This window comes from Bos grunniens, chromosome 14 (genome assembly GCF_055505025.1).
Source record: "Bos grunniens cultivar Pamir isolate PY7600 chromosome 14, Bosgru_T2T1.0, whole genome shotgun sequence".
Lineage (NCBI taxonomy): Eukaryota > Metazoa > Chordata > Mammalia > Artiodactyla > Bovidae > Bos > Bos grunniens.
The window spans coordinates 17,362,009-17,383,941 of NC_141178.1; the positions used below are offsets into that span (position 1 = coordinate 17,362,009).

General features: G+C 36.8%; 1 protein-coding gene across 29 annotated transcripts in view; it reads left to right on the forward strand.

The window, feature by feature from the left end:
* Positions 1–21,933, forward strand: part of VPS13B (vacuolar protein sorting 13 homolog B) — an 805,974-nt gene that overhangs the window by 290,709 nt on the left and 493,332 nt on the right. The gene's annotated exons all lie outside the window — the stretch shown is intronic.

The following is a 21,933-nucleotide window of genomic DNA, read 5'->3' on the forward strand; positions in this document are numbered from 1 at the left end:
TCCATCAAGGAGCAAAGAAGGGGTTAATGAAGCAGAATAAAGCTGGCTGACCCAGGAAAAAAGGAACTCCACAGCATAGTGGAGTCTGTGTACTAAAATTTCTGTCCACTGGTCTTTTGAAATTGAAGCAGTAGCAATCTAAGGACTTGGCATCAGGCTTTAAATTTTCTCTCAGAGTTTAAACTCTTATCAAAATCTGTATATTTTTCTTAACGAGATTCTTACTGTATGTAGTGGGTCAAAAATCTTTGGATACATTATTTGTAAAAACTTATTTTAAAAATTCTCAAAAAAAAAAGTTTTAATTAGAAATTAATTGCTTTACAATGTTGTGTTGGTTTTTGCTGTATAGCAGTGCTAATCAGCCATAAGTATACATGTATCCCCTTCCTCTTGAAGCTCTCCCCACGGCCCCCACCCCTAACCCCGGGTCATTACAGCACCAGGTAGAGCTCCCTGTGTTATATAGCAGCTTCTTATTAGCTATCTGTTCTACGCATGGTAGTGTATATATGTCAGTGCTATTTTCTCAATTTGTCCTACCCTCTTCTTCCCCCACTGTGCCCACAGGTCCATTCTCTGGGTCTGAGTCTCTGTTCCTGCCCTGCAAATAGGTTCATCACACCATTTTCCTAGATTCCCCATTTATGTGTTAATATATGATATTTGTTTTCCTCTTTCTGACTTGTTTCACTCTGTATAACAGGCCAGATGAATTTTTCTTTCCTGCCATCTTCATTGTGGATGCCATCTTAGCATTCTCAACATTTATAAATGAAACATGGTAGAAGTAACTAAATCTACCTCTGTAGTTTAAAACATCCGATTTCAAAGCTATCCCAGAAGATTATAAGCAGCCTTTCCCTTAAGTGATTTTATTTCCAATAATTTCAGATGTTTAGGTGCTGACAGCTTACACCGCCCTGTCATTCCTCTGTTACTGGTAGAAGGCAGGCCTCACACACATAAAGTTACCATCCAGTGTCTTGTGTCTTTTCTGAAGAGTTTCATCAACTTATTTTCAGCCTTAGTTTGTTTCTGCAGCCTTCCTATAGAAATAGGGACCTCTTGGTTTGCAAATAGCTTTTTAGAGTAATTAGAAAAAATGGGGAGTTATAAGAAACAAGCTAAATCTTAAAAAGATAAAAATTATATATGACTGAGAAAACTTGACCTTGCTTTGGCTAACAAGTAAAAGAAAATAATTTTTTATGTAATTTGAAGAACAGATTTTTCTTTTAAGAAATTCCAAAAGCCAGATTCTAAAAATTTTCTGCAAAAGCTTCCCTGACAGTCTGGTGGTTAAGATTTCACCTTCTGATGCAGGGGGTGTGGGTTCCATTCCTGGTCAGGGAGCTAAGATCCACATGCCTCATGGCCAAAAACCCAGAATGTAAATGACGGAAGCAATAATGTAACAAATTTAGTAAAGTCTTTAAAAGTGGTCCACATTAAAAAAAAAAAAAAACACAATACTTTTATGCAGTAAGAGCATAATCTGATATATTTAGTGAAAAGCAAAAAAACAAAAATACTTCTGTTCTTGATAGTCACACATATATCAGTACTGCAAAAAAGCTGATTAAAAAGGAAAAGCAGTCTTAATGAGTATTCTAGGGAAAATTGAATGACAGAACCTTATAATAAAAGATTTAGTCATATGAAACTAGGAGAAATAGCCTTTAGTATTCAAGGAGATCCAATCAGTCCATTCTGAAGGAGATCAGCCCTGGGATTTCTTTGTAAAGAATGATGCCAAAGCTAAAACTCCAGTACTTTGGCCACCTCATGCGAAGAGTTGACTCATTGGAAAAGACTCTGATGCTGGGAGGGATTGGGGGCAAGAGGAGAAGGGGACGACGGAGGATGAGATGGCTGGATGGCATCACTGACTCAATGGACGTGAGTCTGAGTGAACTCCGGGAGTTGGTGATGGACAGGGAGGCCTGGTGTGCTGCGATTCATGGGGTCTCAAAGAGTCGGACACGACTGAGTGACTGATCTGATCTGATCTGATTCTAGTTCTTTGACATTATATAGCAGCATGTAATGAAGAGGTTAAAGGAAAATGATTGATTTTATGATAAATAAAGATTAGTTCACTGATTTTAAAGGCAGACCTGCCTACCTAAGATTTAAATTGAAGAACTTGTTTTGAGGAGACAGTCTTAATATAGCAAACATCTTTGAGAACATCAGAATACACAGTACTCCTTTGCTAATGTTATCACTTATTAAGAAAAGATAGCACTAAAGGCATTCCTGAATCTGTTTCTTGTCATTTCATTTACATGACCTGAGTCTTCCCCCAAAGTCTTTCTTTTGAAAGTGATTGAAAATATTTCCAAAAAAGTCCTGGATTCCATATTCTTGTGGAAGGCTTCTTAATGATTTGTGGCAGTTAAAACAACTATGAAGAACAAGAAAAGATCTTAGAAATGTACACTATGTTATTGTATAATATTATGTTTGATTTTATGTGATTTTTTTTAATTCTAAAAAGTTTTATAGTATATAGGTATGTCACTTACAATTGATTAAATGATTATATTGATTTCCAAAATTATCAGTTTCATGATCAAGAAAATCCCTGTTATTTTAACGTTGTTTGTATGAGAAAATGAGATTTGACTTAAAAGTCATTTCAGCCCACCGTTTAGTTTCCTAATGAACATGCCGTAACAATTAAAGAGTTTTTGTTAAGAGAAATAGATATAGCAACACAGATTGCTTTCTAAGAATTAGTGTTAGGAAACGTTTGGTTAAGCTGAAAAATGAGAATTTTTACTGTTAGTAATTGAGAACTTACAATTTTGGGGTAAAATCATTTTTGTGAGCTTGCTACTTCTCTTCATTGTATATTTCAAAGTCTGTGCTTTCTAAACAATAGCACATAGATATCTTAGGATTCAAAGAAATGAAATAAACTAAAATTGGATATTTCATCAGATTCCGGAGAGTGGTTTTAATTTTCATAGATGTTTTTAGTGTGTTCATATGCTGGGAATTTGAATTTCATCTTTAAATATTTATTTTGAAACTGGATAAAAATTTGCCTGCGTCCAGAAAGCATGTCAAAATTGAATTTTTTACATGAAAATTGCCTATTATAGTCTACATTATCTTTAGAGTTTTCTTATATAAGACAAATTAGAAATCTGTTTGTGAAGATGTCTTTTTTTTAGTTGCCTCTGTCCAGAATCGGAACTTTATTAAAGTATCAAGAATGTTGAATTCAGGTAATTTCAGTGGTCTTTTGAGACAAAAATCTAATTCTGATGGAGTAGTATCCAAAGTGGACTTTTAGGCTAGGCAGAGGAAAAGAACAGAACAAAGAAAGGAGAAAATGTCCCGTCATGAGAGAAGGGAAGTTGAGAGTTAACAGTGGAGAATGCTACCGACCTACACTACCTACTCTAGTCCTTCTGGAGTAGATCCTCTGAAAGAGAGGAAGCAGTTTTATCAGCATTTCTTCTCCACTGCTGCTATTTGTTGGAGTGTGTAATTTCCTTCAGGTACTTGGGGTGGGGAAAAGGTTAAGAGCTCCTAGACTACTATAACTCTACCTGGTGTGTCTGCTTCCAAGTTTGTTCTGCTGTATTCTTTATACACAATTGATATTTTTTTCCTCCTTAATAATAAATGAATGCTATTCTCCACCCTCTTTTATCATATTGAGAATAGAAAATTCCAACTGCTTCTTCTAACTTAAAAATCCCCTACCTGCCTCTCACCAAATCTGTGACTCTGCTTCTTTTTCACTCTGTTTTGGCTACACTGCCTTTATATTTCTGTTTAGGGCTGTTCTAGCTGTGCCTTCTGTTTGGAATGGTGGTCTTCCTGCTTTGCAGTTGGCTGCCTCTGTGTCAGCTTACAGGTCAGCTTCATAGAAAGGTATTCCATGACCACTCAGTATTAAGGAGTCACTCATTTTTCCCCTATAACTTTATTATAATTCTCTGAATTATACTTATCACTAGATGATATTTTCCTGTTTTTGTTTATTTCTCTACTAACTACTATATCTCCAGTGTCTACAGTGGTGGTTAGCATATAGATGACACCCAGTACTTACCTATTGCATGGAAGATTTTATCAGTCACTGCTTTAGGGCTAGGTGTGCTATCCATGTAATACTAGTGTATTTTGTCCAAGTGCTACTGTTCATAATTTTTAGAAACTCCACTTGCTTGCCCTATAAGTTTTCTTGTAATGAAATTAGAAACCAAATGGCAACAGTGAAATTGTGTTTTCAGATTGAAGTCTGGAAAACTAGCTTTGAATCTTAGCATTTTCAGGTTTAATATAAATTAGGATTTGTCGCTATACTTCATTGACTATGTTCCTTCTTCTGTAAAGTAACTTCTCATGGGGTCTGACATTTAAATGAAATAGTATGTTTAGGAGTTTCTTATGAAGTACCACATTGATTATTTTAATAAAGTCTCCATTATCCTCTCTCCCCCACAAAGATATCAAATAACTTTACCTATCTTTAATGATAAAGTAATTTTAAAATATGAACTTTAGTTTTATAATTTTATTACATGTTCTATATGAAGCTGTGACTTAAAATTAAATACCTTAGAGAATCTCTAATGCAGCTTTTGAGTATTTTATGAATGGCAAATTGGTTGACTTAATAATTTCTTCCAGGTTTTCCCCATTAGTTCTTTCATTTCTGTCTCTCTTTCTTTCCTTTCTGTTCCAGTCAGCCAGTTTTTATTTTGATTGGTTTTTCATATAATTTGTAATCGTTTTTTTATGCTTTCTGATGTATTTTTTATAGAATATGTTTTTAACTAGCTAGAAACATGGATATGTTACTCATCTCCAGGCTTTGAGGACTATTTGAAGAAGAGTAAAGCCTATTCAGCTTTTCTCTGTTAACATTTTCTATGCAAAACACTACTCCTGAATACAATTTTCACTTTCCTGCATCCATAATTTTTGCTTATATATTAAAATACTCAGGATGTCCTTTATCCCTCCTTCTCACCTCTCCAAACCTCTCTGTCCAAAAAGAATCAGGTAAAATCTACCTTTTCTCTAGTGATTGTCCCAGTCTGCTGTATCTGAAGTGAGTGCTGTTTAAAAAACATTTAATGTCAGCTGTTGTTTGTAATTAATCATACTTTACCCTTTCTGATATCTTATATTGTTTTTATAGTTATTTTAGTTTTCTTTAGTCATTGATAATTAACCAGTTTACTTTTTTATATCTTATTTTGTGGTTTTTAAGTGTTTTTATGTTTTTCAAGCTGTTGAATTGTATGTTCCTATTGCAATTTCATGCTCTTCGATGACCCTGTCCATAGGATCTGTTGTAGCATTGGTTTTTTTTATTCATTTTATATACTTAATAAAAGTTTTTTTTCTTTTACTCCTCATTAAATAGCCATTTATTTTATTCCCAAAGGAAATAATTTGGTATTTTATGAGTGGCAATATTGTGAAGTGGGTAAGTGGCAGACTTATTATGGCCACATTGCTTAGATTCCAATCCTAGCTTTACCATTTAATAGTGGTGGGACGTTGGGAAAGTCACTCAACCTCTCTGTGCTGTAGTTTTCTAATCTGTAACATAGAAAACAATAATAGCTTTTAGGATTGTTGTGTGGTTTAACTGAGAAACATAAAATGCTTGGCACATAGTTGCTACTTTGTTGCTACACTATCTTCATCGAAATTAGCATGATTATTTTATGGAATAATGAAAGAGTCTTTGAAGTCTGATAATCCTTTTATGATCTTGGGCAGCTTTCTTCTCTAAAACCCATTTGGACAGCGGGCATTATTTCAGTTCAGTTCGTTTCAGTCACTCAGTAATGTCCGACTCTTTGTGACCCAATGGACTGCAGCACACCAGGCCTCCCTGTCCATCACCAACTCCCAGAGTTATTCAAAGTCATGTCCATCTAGTCGGTGATGCCATCCAACCATCTCATCCTCTGTCATCCCCTTCTCCTCCCTCCTTCAATCTTTCCCAGCATCAGGGTTAGCTCTTTGCATCAGGGGTACAAAGTATTGGAGTTTCAGCTTCAGCATCAGTCCTTCCAATGAATATTCAGGACTGATTTCCTTTAGGATGGACTGGTTGGATCTCCTTGTAGTCCAAGGGACTCTCAAGAGTCTTCTCCAACACCACAGTTCAAAAGCATTCATTCTTTGGCGCTCAGCTTTCTTTCTAGTCCAACTCTCACATCCATACATGACTACTGGAAAAACCATAGCTTTGACTAGATGGACCTTTGTTGGCAAAGTAATATTTCTGCTTTTTAATATGCTGTCTAAGTTGGTCATAGCTTTTCTTCCAAGGAGTAAGCATCTTTTAATTTAATGGCTGTAGTCACCATTTGCAGTGATTTTGGAGCCCCCAAAAATAAAGTCTCTCACTACTTACCTTGTATATATAAAGCTTCATATACATGCCCAGTACAGCATATATATTTATGTTATGTGGACTCTCTCTAGCAACTCTCTTTCTCTATTCTGAATTGCAGTTGTATTTCTGGAGCCAGCCTGTTGCTTTCCTCCCTTTCTCTCACCCTTCGTCTGTTTTCCTTCCCTCCCTCGCTCTTTCTACCCTTCCTTTCATTCTTTCATCCTCCATTCCAGCTTGCCATCCATCTGTGTGTTTGTCTGACTAAAGGCAATTCAAGGAAGGGAGACTTTAGCAATTGGTTTAGTGTTTTTAGAACCTACATTGTGGGAAACTGTTTTTCTAAGAGTCCATTACATTAAGATGAGTATGTATTCAGAAATGAGGGAAACTGCTAATTTGGGAACCAGATTTTGGCAATTATGAATATGGGTTTTCAGATACTGAACTGTTTCGTTGTCACTTGTGCTGGTGTCCACCTAAGAAACTTACTGATAAAGTTACTAATTGATAAAGTACTAATTTTATCTGATAGTAGTGTAAAATCAGTGCATGCTTTGGGGCTTCCCTTGTGGCTCAGTGGTCAGAATCTGCCTGCCAGTGCAGGAGATCCAGGCTCAATCCCTGGGTCAGGAAGATCCCCTGGAGAAGGAAATGGCTACCCACTTCAGTCTCCTTGCCTGGAAAATCCCATGGACAAAGGGGCCTGGCAGCCTACAATTCATGGGGTCAAAAAGTCAGATACAAGATAGTGACTAAACAGCAATTGTAAATGTAGTTGCTCATAGACTTACGTTCTTTTCATGTAATATATTGTAACTAAATGGGGAAAATGTCCAGATGTTAAGTCTAGAGGATTATAAATTCAAATTTTTTTCTACAAATAATAAAAACCATGTGAATTGTTAATGATTTGCTTTTTCTCTTAGACCAGAGAATGTTGTGGTTGGGTAGCCACCTTGTGGGTTGCAGAGCATCACCTTAGCCCACATCTGAAGACTAGCAAAGTGGTCTATCCAGCCAGTTATGAGAGGATATTAGCACCACCTTGTGGTGTTTGCTGTACTGTGCCATTTACTATTAGTGTCCTGTCATTATATACATCTTGATCATCAGGAGAGGATAAGCAAGGAAGACATCAGTTTGGCAGTTATCTTTCCAAAGCAAATACACATTCTCATCATTGGATACTTACTATCTAATCTTTAGCATCCCAGTAAAATTTTTAATTTGAGATCTTTCCAGTTGTGATAATAATAGATTGAAGTACTTCAAATTCTTGGCCATATGTAACAAAATAGTTTTTATAGTATGTAGTAATAATATTTGAGATTACTCTGGTAGATAATACTTTTTTTGTGAATTATTTAATATTATTATAAAGTAAGTCATATCTTTAGAAATAAGTATTTACGTATGGTGTATTTGTTGAACTTTGTCTTGATTACTCTTGTAACATGTAGAATATAAACTCACTTTAAAAATATAGTTCTTTGCAAATTAAAATATTTTTGCTATTTCTTGAATAAAATTTTATAATCATGAGATAACACTGACTTTTTAAAGTAACATATTCTTAAAAGCTAGAATATTTTCTCCCAATGATTTATTTTATACTTTTTTTTATTTTGAACAGCTGGATCCTTAATATTTTTCTCTGTTAAAATATATCTAGGCTTTTCTAATTTGGCTGTAAAGTGAATATATCAGTTATATTCAGTGTAATTTCTTAAAAAAAAAAGCCGTGCTAATGATGATGGATAAATATAAAGGATAAGAAGCACAAGAACGTGGGTATCATAATGAAGGTATACTAGATATACTGAGTCCTATGGGTGATTTTAAAATGTACACTTATTTTTTAAATGTAAATTACCAAAGTTGACTGTTGCTCAACAGTGAGTATTTGTAATAGAAATAAAGAATAAGTACAGAGTTAAATAGAATGTATCTAGTTTAATATGTGGGTTAATCATTTAGCAGTGTGCTCATTCTAATTGAAAAGCTGGGCTTCTTGGTTATGAATCATTGTGCAATCAAAGTCACACATTAGTATTACTTGCCTACACGGAAAAAAACACTGTTTTATTCTTTCAAAACATTATTTTGTAAACTTGAAGATATTATAACTAAGACAATGAAGACTTCTTACTATAAGTTTATATTGCTTTCTTTTTTTCAATACCAAGTTTCTTAACTTTTTCAAATAAGAAAAAAGTTTAAAGTTACTATTTAAAATCTCCTTCATTCAGAAATCAAAATGTGAAAATGTTAATATTTTAAGAATAGGAAGGGTATAATTTGAGAATAAAGATATATATTCTTTTCTGATGATCTTTTTCTTCTAGATTTATGACTACTTGGGTATGATCTACTGGTAAGAGCAAAAGGTGGTATAAGTAGTCTGTTATATTACTTAGAAAATTGGCAGAATTGTGGTACCATCAACAGAAATAAGGAAACAAACAATGGGAGCCAGTTTTGTTTGTTCTTTCAAAAGGTTTCATTGGTTATTGTCCCTTCCTCTCAGGGACATTGATTTTGTTTTCCATAAAGTATTCATTATTTCATCATTTTCCACATCATTGTGGAAAATTATTTTGTTTTGAGGCAGATCATTACTTCCAGTTTTTTTTTTTTTTTTACTCTCTGTACTCATATTTCAGGCAGTTGTTTATGCCTACGGGCGATAATACTAGGATTGATTTACTACCTATAGTTAACTTGAACAAATTACCACCACTCATACAGTTTCCTCATTCATATAATGAAAATGATAATACCTGGCATATAGTAGTAAATGCTTGGCAAATGATGGCTATGACCTGGTATTATTATCGGAAATGGACTTCAGAGTGATCTTACCAACAGAGTCTTATTATGAAATCCACTGGACACTCACTGCATTATAAGGAATGGATAGGCATTCAGTGCCCCTCAGTGTTGGGGTTCGGAGCCATACCTCTCATACATTGTCTCACATCAGGGGTTGGCAGACTCTTTACAAAAGGCCACGTAATAAACATTTTAGATTTTGCAGACCATAGGTCTCTGTTTCAGTTACTGGATTTTGCTATGGTAACAGGAAAGCAGCTGGAGGCAGTATGTAAATGAATGAATGTGCTGTGTTCCAGTCAAACGCTATTACAGACACCAAAATTTGAATTTAGTATAATTTTCAAACAATATTTTCTTCTGAACTTTTTCAACTTTTAAAAAAATGTTAAAGTCTTTCTTAGTTTATCTGTACAAAAGAAGATACACTGAATTTGGCTTGCAGACTGTATTTGCTGACCCCTTCTTAGAACGGAAACACAGAGTGGGGAGGGGCAGGATTGCAGGCAGTCTCTATAGCAGAATATCAGAACAGCATCTCCCATGAAGGAGGGATATCAGAGTTGTACTTCTAGTACACCTGTTAACCCATGCTGATCCTAATTAAGACAACTTTTGGAGAATAACATCCAGGATTGTCCGTCTTTTGCATCCTTGGCTTATTAGATAAGTGAGGTTTGTGCACCCTGGTTTCCTAACGTGCAGAATTGGCCTACTCAGATTTTATCAGTTTAGGGACAGAGTAATTCTCCTTCAACTATCATGAAGACATACATTGAATACAAGTGGATGAAAAGGTGTGCTGTTTGGTATGGCTGCCTTTGAAAGTGAAAGTGTTAGTCACTCAGTTGTGTCCAACTTTTTGCAACCCCATGGACTGTAGCCCACCAGGATCCTCCATTTATGGAATTCTCCAGGCAAGAATACTGGAGTGGGTTGCCATTTCCTACACCAGGAAATCTTCCTGACCCAGAAATCAAACCTGGGTCTCCCAAATTGCAGGCAGGTTTTTTGCTGTCTGAGCCACCAGGGAAGCTGCCTTTGGGCATATGTAGATACTGGTGTCCTCCAGGCCCTCCTATAAAGACTGACTTGATTAAGGAACTCCTCACAATTAGTAATTTTGATTCTACAGGATTTTCATTTCTTGAATGTACCTATCAGTACTGTATCCCCACCCCACCCCAACCCCCAAGATGCTGAGTTTTTCTTCCTGTACATCTGTTTCTTGGAAGACATTTTGTGGGATTTGTTACCTTAACCCGGTAATTCAAGAAGCTTTTGTTGCTGGTAAATGACATGTCTAGTTCTGAAAAATCTAAAGACAGAACTATTTTTAGTTCTTCATCTCATTTCATCCCTAAGCTGTGGTTTTGATGACAGCGATGATAATGATTGCAGTAACTGTCACTTTTTGTTTTCTGTGTACCAGTAATTTTATAAAGTGTCTCATTCAGTCTTCAGAACAGCTCTATACATTACGTGGTGTTAATCTCATTTTACTTTAAGAAAATATATGCAGTGAAATGATAACATCAGGAACTTAAAGTTGGTGTCAATGCCTGATTCAGTCCTACACCTTTGACTTCAAAGCTTTCTGTACCTCTTGGTTTTCATTAAACTTTGTACATTCTTGGGCATTGCTCTTATTTGTTTACTACAGTTTCTTTACTAAACATTGGTTAGGGCAGTGATTCTGTTTTAAGTATGTCTTTGTAACTTCAGCTCCTATTGTAGTGCCTGATGAATGTTGATTGAATGGGTGATTGAAGATAGCTATGCGGTCTAATGGAAAAACAAGGGCAGAATGGTCACATATAAATTAGGAAGTCCCTGTTAATCATGTACGATGAGTAAAGAGGGGCATTTAATGTAGAGTGAGTCTTGCCTAAGAACCATTTGATGGTTCTAGTGCCATTATATATGGTTATTGTCTGTTGAGACTATCTTTGTTATCTAATCATTAGATATATAAAGTTATCATTTTAGGTGATTTTTTTAATATCATATCCTTTTGAAATACTATCTCATGGTCAGGCCTAGAATAGTGACAGATACATAGTAAGTGTCTGCTGTCTTTCTCTCCCTATCGCCTTCCCTTTTCTTACTCTTTTTTTCTGTCTCTGCATTTACATATATACATGTCGTACACATATGCATATGTATGTATGCATATGTGTATATATATTTAAGATTACAAGTAATTCAGAGTTAATAGATCACGATTATTGAAATGGGAAATAAATTGAAAATTTATCAGAGGATCCTGCAAATAATATCACACATATACATTTGCATGTGTTTGTGTATGGGACACAGGCATGCAAATGCAGCATGTAAAGGCATTCTACAGCAGAAGCATTTCTGCCATAATGCCATACACTCATTCCTAAAGAAACCTTCCATTTGGCATATACTTTTAAAAGGGCTTTTAGAGAAAATTGGAGTAGAAGCAGTTACATACATGTGCATATGTGTGTGTACATGTATATAGAACTTTATAACCAGAGTACTGGTTACTCTGGTAACCAGAGTTACCAAACTAAAAGTTTTGGTGAGAATACCATCGTTAAGTCTCCTCTGGCAATTGTAATCAGCGTCATTGTCAAAGTAGCCTTAAGTTTTGGGTCTCATAATTTGTTTGAGATGTAAACCTTTGAGAAAATTTGCTTTTAAGAGTGACCATTCTCCTCAAAATGAAAAACTCTGAATCAGTATGTAGACTTTTATATTTTTTTATGCTTAGGATAAATGTCTTAGCATCTTTATCTGCACTCCCATCTTCAGATAGCTTAACATATGGAAGATCTAGTGATCAGGAAGATTCTGAATCACTCACTGTCTGTGTGGGAGAAAAGCTCTTCCATGGAATTATCAGCCTTTTCACATCATAATGTTGCTGAAGCTTTCTCATTCATGGTGAGAAAGCTGATAGCCTTGAAATGTACTGAGAAAAGTTGTGTATGAATCAATATAACCTTTTGGTTATGTATGCTGATCTCATTACCCTATTTACCAATCATAGTTTAGTTGAGTAGCTTTAAAGAAACATAAATTATAGTTTAACAGACTGTTTATAAATAAGGCTTTTAGCTCAAAATAGATACAGACTTACACTTTATTTTGACTCCAAAATAGGATGTCTTTTCACTATCATTTAAAAATATTTACTGTAAATAGTAAAAAATCTAGTCACAGCCTGTTGCATAGCACTAGAAAATGGAAAATAATGTGAACAAACATACAGTTAAAAAAGACAGAAGCTAGAGGAGGTTCCAGTAAAATTTTAAGTGTATGTGGAAGAAATAATAAGACTTAAAACTTAAGTGTTATGGGGAAAATAGGCTATTTAGTTGAATTATATATTTTATAAAAAACCCGTTAGTGGATACTTGGAAGAGATGACTTCTTTGAGAAGTATTATAGACCCGAGATTATAATTGTGGGGCTGTATAGTCAAATAGACCTGGTTTTAAATCCTATCTTCTGAGCTTAATTGCTTCTGTGATCTTCAACATGTGTTATTTAGGACTCAATTTTAACATCTATAAAATGAGTTTAGTGTATCACTTATTTCCTTGGGTTGTTGTTAAAATTAATGAGGTAAAGCCTTAAACAGAGAAGGCAATGGCAACCCACTCCAATACTTTTGTTTGGAAAATCCCATGGACAGAGGAGCCTGGTCGGCTGCAGTCCCTGAGGTCGCGCAGAGTCAGACACGACTGAAGCAACTTAGCAGCAAAGCCTTAAAAGTTTTTAGAGTAGTGCCTAGTACATGAAAAGTGCAATTATGTTTATTTTGCCACCTGAAAGTTAAGAATCATAGCTTAACCCTTTTTTACATTTATATATAATGAAAACAATAGCCATTTAAAGTGAGATTTGTTGTTGTTGTTGTTCCAGGTAACAACTCTTTGAAATCAGAAAAATACATAGTCATGTTGACTGTCTTAATGTAATTTTGTGACCACTGTTCTAAAAGCGGGCTTCCCAGGTGACTCAGTGGTAAAGAGTCTGCCTGCCCCGTAGGAGACCCAGGTTCAGCCCCTGGGTGTGGAAGATCTCCTGGAGAAGGAAATAGCTACCCACTCCAGTATTCTTGCCTGGGAAATCCCATGGATAGAGGAGCCTGGAGGGGCTGCAGTCCATGGGGTGGCAAAGAGTTGCCCACGACTCAGTGACTAAACAGCAGCAGCATCTAAAAAGGATCTTACTGCTTCTTTGTAATCGTTCCTTTTCCTCCGCTAGTCTCTTTATCCTGTGCTCTCCTATTCTTGCTTATATTAGCATCATATGGGGGCTTGTTAGAACTGCACCATCTCAGGCTACACACTAGATCCATAGAATCATAACCTGCATGTTAATACAGTTCCCCAGGTGACTTTTAAGCACGTTCAAATTTGAGAAGCACTGTCCTTAAACCACTGTTTCTCATTTTATCCTTTCCTCAAACTGTTCTCCATCAGTGACACTCAGCTCCTTGAAATCCCTTTCATGGATAATGATTTTGCTTCCTGCTTCTCTGGAAAAAAAAAAAAAATGAAGCTATGAGAAGAAGCTATCATACACACACTCAAGTGCACAACCATAACTTCCCTTGCAGTATCTTTACAGTTCTCTGCTTTCAAGTTACTATAGATGAAATAACCATGCTACTATCTAACGGTGAGTCACTAGATACCCTCTTCTCCCTATTCAAGAATATCACTGCAGTAAATCTGTACTCATTCACTTGTATCATTCACTTTTTCCCTCTCTGCTGGATCATTCTTCCCAGGCTGTAAACCTGCTGTCTCTTGTCTTAGGAAAGCAAACAAACAAACAAAACTTTCTTTGGATCCCACTTTCTCCTCAACAGCTACCACTATATTTATTTGCCCTCTGCAATAAAATTTCTCAAAAGAATCGTTTTATACATATCATCTCCATTTCTTCTCTTCCTGTTTCTGAATGCATTTCATTCAGTCTTTTGCTCCCCCTACTCCATTGAAACTGAGCTTGTCCAAATTACTGGTAATCTAAATATTGTTACATTCAGCTGGCAGTCCTTATTTTTTTAATTTGGCAGCAATAATTTAAATGTTGATCACTATTCCTTGAAATACTTTCTTCCATATGCCACTTCTCTGGGTTTCTCTTTTTTCTCTGTTTCTTGTTCTTATTGTCTGGTTCCTCTTCATTTCCCACTTGAATTGTGTGACCTATTTCACCTGGCTTCTTATACTTAGCATATTTTCAAGGTTCATCCACATTACAGCATGTGTGTATGCGTGTGCTCAGTTTTGTCCAGCTCTTTGCAACCCCATGAACTGCAGCCCACCAGACTCCTGTCGCCATGGAATTTTCCAGACAAGAATACTGGAGTAGGTTGCCATTTCTTTCTCCACGTTATAGCATGTCAGTACTTTATTCCTTTTTTGTGGTCAGATAATATTCCATTGTGTATATACATTATTATTTGTTTATCCATTCATCCTTTATAGACATCTGAATAGTTTCCACATTTTGGAAATTATCAATAAATGCTCCTATGAACATATGTATATATATTTAGAATATATGACTACATATATTGGTTTGAGTACTTGGTTTTGCTTATTTTGTGAATATATCTAGAAGTTGAATTGCTGGGTCATATGATAAATCTATATTATTGAGGAACCTCCAGACTGTTATCACATTAGCTGAACCATTTTTTATTTCCACTAGCAATGTACTAAATGATTCCTATTTTTCCACATCCTTGTCAATATTTGTTATTTTCAATTTTTTGAGTATTGTCTTCCTAGTAGGGACAGAGGAGCCTAGTGGGCTGCTGTCTGTGGGGTCGCACAGAGTCGGACACGACTGAAGCGACTTAGCAGTAGCAGCAGCAGTGGGTTTATGACATTGAACAGTTTCTAATGTGATTATTGAACATTTACATATCCATACCTCTTTCTTCTTTCTGTTGAATTCTTGAGAAGATCCTTTGAAGTTCTATGGAGTTGTCTCTCTGTGTAGCTCTGTCTTCTTTGGTACACTTTCCTGAGAACTTTGGGCACATCTCTGTGTACTGTCAGCTCTGTCTCTCAGAGAGAGTGCCAATCTTTGCTTGGTTGCTCTCTCTGCACTAGATCCTGGAAGTTCTCTCAAGGCAGTCAGCTGGGATAATTTGCAGTGTTCCCCTTGTTTTTTGTGTGGTAGGGTCCACAGTCCTCTGTTGCCTGATTTCCTGTGTCTTGCATACCTTCACTTCATATATTCCTCCCCGCCCCCAAACCAATATTTTGATTGTTTCACACGAGAGGGTAAATCTGGTCCTGTAACTTAGCCTGATGTGGAATCCTTTCATCTTTAAAATGGAGAAAATAAGACTTAAGAGTATGCCAAATTCATATTAACTCTGCTGAGATTCCTGTGAAGAATGCATGTCATCTTTCCATGTACCCTCACTATCTCGGATGTCAAACATTTGTGCTTTGGCAGTCTACTGGCTGGACTTGGCAGACTTTTGTGGGGGTAAAGTGTATAATCAATTGGTTTACTTTGTCAGGGGTTGTAGACATTGATTATTATTCACCTGGGAGTGGAGAACTTTGTAAATGAAATTTGAATCTTCTATGACTACTGGCAAGAACTGAAAAATTCTCAGTAATGAAAATCACATGTTTTAAAAGAAATGGACCAAGAAATACTTTGTTTTAGTGATGTTGCATTTTCTCTTTATTTGTAATGGAAATATATTTTCTTTCCAGGAATATTAAGAGACTTTGTGACACAGACCTCTTTTTTTGCTGTTGTTAAATTAAGGAGATTTCAGTATTAAGAAAGATTTAAAAAATTTTCACCATATTTATTCAAAAATGCAACATTTGTGTAAGAACGTCCTTGTCCTTAATAAATACACACTGCCATATTTAGAGGTATATGTGCACCATGTATCCAGTATACTCTAAAACTGATCATAAAGGGTTTTATGCACATACTCAGACACACATATGCAGATGTGTTGGCATATGTGAGTCTAAATTTAAAAAATTGGAGAATTTGCTTGAAAGATATTTTGAACTTCCTTGTACTATTCTTGTAGCATTGAAGCTTGGAATTATATTAAAGCTATCACATTTTTTTAAAGAACTACAATATTATGATCACTTCTAGGTGTGAAGTGTGACATTTCCTTCGTTTTTGCCTTTTCAGCATTCATTTCCTCCTTGTCTGATATTTGCAAGCTGTATAGCTCAAGGGGGATTGATCTCACAGGGTAGTTCCAGGACTGAACATGTGACCTGTGCCTCAAAATACAGTTCTCTTCCTTTTTTGAAGTGATTGGTTCAGTTGAGTTCAGTTCAGTTGCTCAGTCGTGTCTGACTCTTAGCGACCCCATGAATCGCAGCACGCCAGGCCTCCCTGTCCATCACCAACTCCCGGAGTTCATTCAGACTCATGTCCATTGAGTCAGTGATGCCATCCAGCCATCTCATCCTCTGTCGTCCCTTTCTCCTCCTGCCCCCAATCCCTTCCCAGCATCAGAGTCTTTTCCAATGAGTCAACTCTTCACATGAGGTGGCCAAAGTACTGGAGTTTCAGCTTCAGCATCATTCCCTCCAAAGAACACCCAGGGCTGATCTTCAGAATGGACTGGTTGGATCCTTGCAGTTCAAGGGACTCTCAAGAGTCTTCTCCAACACCACAGTTCAGAAGCATCCATTCTTCGGCGCTCCGCCTTCTTCACAGTCCAACTCTCACATCCATACATGACCACAGGAAAAATCATAGCCTTGACTAGACAAACCTTTGTTGGCAAAGTAATGTCTCTGCTTTTGAATAGGCTATGTAGGTTGGTCATAACTTTCCTTCCAAGGAGTAAGTGTCTTTGAATTTCATGGCTGCAGTCACCATCTGCAGTGATTTTGGAGCCCAGAAAAATAAATTGTGACACTGTTTCCACTGTTTCCCCATCTATTTCCCATAAAGTGATGGGACCGGATGCCATGATCTTGGTTTTCTGAATGTTGAGCTTTAAGCCAACTTTTTCACTCTCCACTTTCACTTTTATAAAGAGGCTTTGTTCAGGGATGATCATATAAGCCAAGCCAATGCAGGGAGATTCATTTCTAAGATTTCTGTTGAAATTATTGTGAAAGAGAAACTATCATCATGTTTCCAAGTGAGTAGGTTATAATCTTAAACCTAATTGTAGTCACTTGCCATTATTTATAACACTTTACCTGAAAACAGTGAAATCAATTTAGAGGAAAGAGAACCAGCAAGCTTCAGTATGAAAATTGTTGTTTTATATATATATATATAGAAATTAAGCTTGATTTAGCATTTGGTGCTTTGGACCATTCCTTTGGAAATACTGAAGAAAAAGAGAGAAGATGTATAATATCTTGATTTCGTATTTTGTATTCTGATTCCATCTTTCTAACCATTCTTTAGTTTTCTTTTTTCGTTTCTCCATAATCATCTCATTTCCTTGATGAACATAAACTTGAGGTTTTTTTTTTTTCTTTTGATTACTATGGTTTTAGCTGTGTTTATTTACATGTATATATAATACATTTTAATATATAATGACTATACTATTTGTATCTGTTATTTCATTGTGTATTATGTTGTATCATATTTAAGTTATGTGTATTTAATTTTACCTTATGGTTGTTAATTAAATATAACTTGTCATTTCCATGGTTACACTTTTAGGCCCAGGAATAATGTTTCCATAAATAATAGAGGCCTGTGTATTAACGACTGCTGATAAATATCTTTACCTTGGTATCCCATCCAATCCCAAAGAATGTTCAAACTACCACACAATTGCACTCATCTCACACACTAGTAGAGTACTGCTCAAAAGTCTCCAAGCCAGGCTTCAATAATACATGAACTCTGAACTTCCAGATGTTCAAGCTGGTTTTTGAAAAGGCAGAAGAACCAGAGGTTAAATTGCTAACATCCGCTGGATCGTCAGAAAAGCAAGAGAGTTCCAGAAAAACATCTATTCTGCTTTATTGATTACACCAAAGCCTTTGACTGTGCATCACAAAAAACTGGAAAATTCTGAAAGAGATGGGAATACCAGACCACCTGACCTGCCTCTTGAGAAATCTGTATGCAGGTCAGGAAGCAACAGTTAGAACTGGACATGGAACAACAGACTGTTACCAAATAGGAAAAGGAGTATGTCAAGGCTGTATGTTGTCACCGTGCTTATTTACCTTATATGCAGAGTACATCCTGAGAAACGCTGGGCTGGATGAAGCAACAGCTGGAATCAAGATTGCTGGGAGAAATATCAATACCCTCAGATGTGCAGATGACACCACCCTTATGGCAGAAAGCAAAGAGGAACCAAAGAGCCTCATGATGAAAGTGAAAGAGGAGAGTGAAAAAATAGGCTTAAAGCTCAACATTCAGAAAACTAAGATCATGGCATCTGGTCCCATCACTTCATGGTGCATAGATGGGGAAACAGTGGCTGCCTTTATTTTTGGGGGCTCCAAAATCACTGCAGATGGTGACTGCAGCCATGAAATTCAAAGACGCTTACTCCTTGGAAGGAAAGTTATAACCAACCTAGACAGCATCTTAAAAAGCAGAGACATTACTTTGTCAACAAAGGTCTGTCTGGTCAAGGCTATTGTTTTTCCAGTAGTCATGTATGGATGTGTTAATGGGCTTCCCTGGTGGCTCAGAGGTTAAAGCGTCTGCCTGGAATGCGGGAGACCCGGGTTCGATCCCTCGGTCAAGAATATCCCCTGGAGAAGGAAATGGCAACCCACTGTAGTATTCTTGCCTGGAAAATCCCACAGAGGGAGGAGCCTGGTCGGCTACACTCCACGGGGTTGCAAAGAATCGGACACGACTGAGCGATTTCACTTCAGTTCACTTCATGTATGGATGTGAGAGTTGGACTATAAAGAAATCTGAGAGCCAAAGAATTGATGCTTTTGAACTGTGATATTGGAGAAGACTCTTGAGAGACTCCCTCCAACTGTAAGGAGATCCAATCAGTGCATCCTAAAGGAGATCAGTCCTGAGTGTTCATTGGAAGGACTGATGTTGAAGCTGAAACTCTAATACTTTGGCCATTTGATGCGAAGAGCTGACTCATTTGAAAACACCCTGATGCTGGGAAAGACTGAAGGCGAGAGGAGAAGGGGATGACAGAGGATGAGATGGTTGGATGGCATAACCGATTCAATGGACATGAGTTTGAGTAAACTCCGGGAGTTGGTGATGGACAGGGAGGACTGGCGTGCTGCAGTCCATGGGGTCGCAAAGAGTCAAATACAACTGATTGAACTGAACTGAACTGGTATCTCACAGACACCCTGAATTCCCCATTTTTTCAAATTGCTGTCTTCACTTCTCTTCAAACCTCTTTCTTATTTTAGTCCATTTCATTAATAATTGTATCTTCTCAGTGACTTGAGCAATTCTTTCATATAATCCCACTAAACTATATATGATTTCAGGGGAGGGACTGTGATAATTCTCCAATGTAACTTGAGTGCTTTACCAGAAGAGACAAAAGATTTGTAGGGGTTTCTCAGAAAGGAAAACCTAAGACAAAGGCTTATGTACTACTGTTATTATGGATTATAGTTGAAGGATTAACGTTATGAGTCAGCAGAGGGAGACGTATTTGGGTGTATAATCGAATTAGTCACAAGTTTCTAGAACCATTCTTCCTTGGAGTTTTCTTTTTTTCCCACTTACCTACATATTCCATTGTTCAAGGTTCCACTTCTCAGGACACTGCCTTTGCTGCTCATGTAGCTTCTGTGTATATTTATGGGCACCAAGTGAAGAGCTGTACTACTCCATACTATAGGAATACACTGCAAGCTCTGAGTTCAGAGGCAAGAGACATATTGGATGGACACAGGCTTTGTCAGTTTTTCCTGTGTGGAGTTGCTTAGGAAGCCACGTAGAACTGTTCACCACTGCAACTGCTGGAATGATTTAGGGTGAGGTAGCCTCTTGAGAAATTTGTATGCAGGTCAGGAAGCAACAGTTAGAACTGGACATGGAACAACAGACTGGTTCCAAATAGGAAAAGGAGTTCGTCAAGGCTGTATATTGTCACCCTGCTTATTTAACTTATATGCAGAGTACATCATAAGAGATGCTGGGCTGGAAGAAGCACAAGCTGGAATCAAGATTGCTGGGAGAAATATCAATAACCTCAGATATGCAGATGACACCACCCTTATGGCAGAAAGTGAAGAGGAATTAAAAAGCCTCTTGATGAAGGTGAAAGAGGAGAGTGAAAAAGTTGACTTAAAGCTCAACATTTAGAAAACGAAGATCATGGCATCCGGTCCCATCACTTTATGGGAAATAGATGAGGAAACAGTGGGAACAGTGTCACAATTTATTTTTCTGGGCTCCAAAATCACTGCAGATGGTGACTGCAGCCATGAAATTCAAAGACGCTTACTCCTTGGAAGGAAAGTTGTGACCAACCTAGATAGCATATTCAAAAGCAGAGACATTACTTTGCCAACAAAGGTTTGTCTAGTCAAGGCTATGATTTTTCCTGTGGTCATGTATGGATGTGAGAGTTGGACTGTGAAGAAGGCGGAGCGCCGAAGAATGGATGCTTCTGAACTGTGGTGTTGGAGAAGACTCTTGAGAGTCCCTTGGACTGCAAGGAGATCCAACCAGTCCATTCTGAAGATCAGCCCTTGGATCTCTTTGGAAGGAATGATGCTAAAGCTGAAACTCCAGTACTTTGGCCACCTCATGTGAAGAGTTGACTCATTGGAAAAGACTCTGATGCTGGGGAGGGATTGGGGGCAGGAGGAGAAGGGGATGACAGAGGATGAGATGGCTGGATGGCATCACTGACTTGATGGACGTGAGTCTGAGTGAACTCCGGGAGTTGGTGATGGACAGGGAGGCCTGGCGTGCTGCGATTCATGGGGTCGCAAAGAGTTGAACACGACTGATCAACTGAACTGAACTGAACCCTAAAGGTTCTTATATTAAAAAAAGCAGCCTTAATTTCTGAAAAAAACTGAGAAAAATAACTTGGCTGTTGATGAATGACTGATGGAATGGAGGGCAGTGTCTTGGACTTAGGAATGCTAGAAGTCTATCCTGTGATTTATGCCATGCAATTTTAGATGAAATGAGAAATAATGGTATTAAGTATCAGAAAATACATGCTTATCTGGTTTCAGTCAGAACAACATTGCTTTTAGTTTCCAAGTTAAGATTTATTATTAATACATACTTAGTATTTAAAGCTTTCATAATTAAATCAAAATGTATATTCTGTCTCCTAGTTAGTTTGCTGAATATTATCATAATTTTGAAAGAGATCTTTCCAAGCAGAGCTGGTCCATGGAATTTTAAAACTATACATGGTCTAATGTGGATGACTTTGAAGATCCTTCTCTAGTTGATTTTAATTGTAATAAAAAAATACTGTTTTCTGCTAGTATCTATTTAAAAAGATACATCCCTATGATCCTTAATTCTGTGTGCTTAAAATTTAAGCCAGATGTAGCTTCATAGAGTCAGTAAGATTAAAATGCTAAGTCAATTAATGATTAATTATTTTGAATTAAACATGATCCGAGATTATCAGTGTTGGCTTTAAAAAACGTAAACCAAACTGAATACTGCTTTGTACCTTAATTCATATTTTATGTCTCATTATTTCAAAATATAAGTGTTTGCAGTATGTTTGCAGTGCTTATAGCCTTAGGTTATTT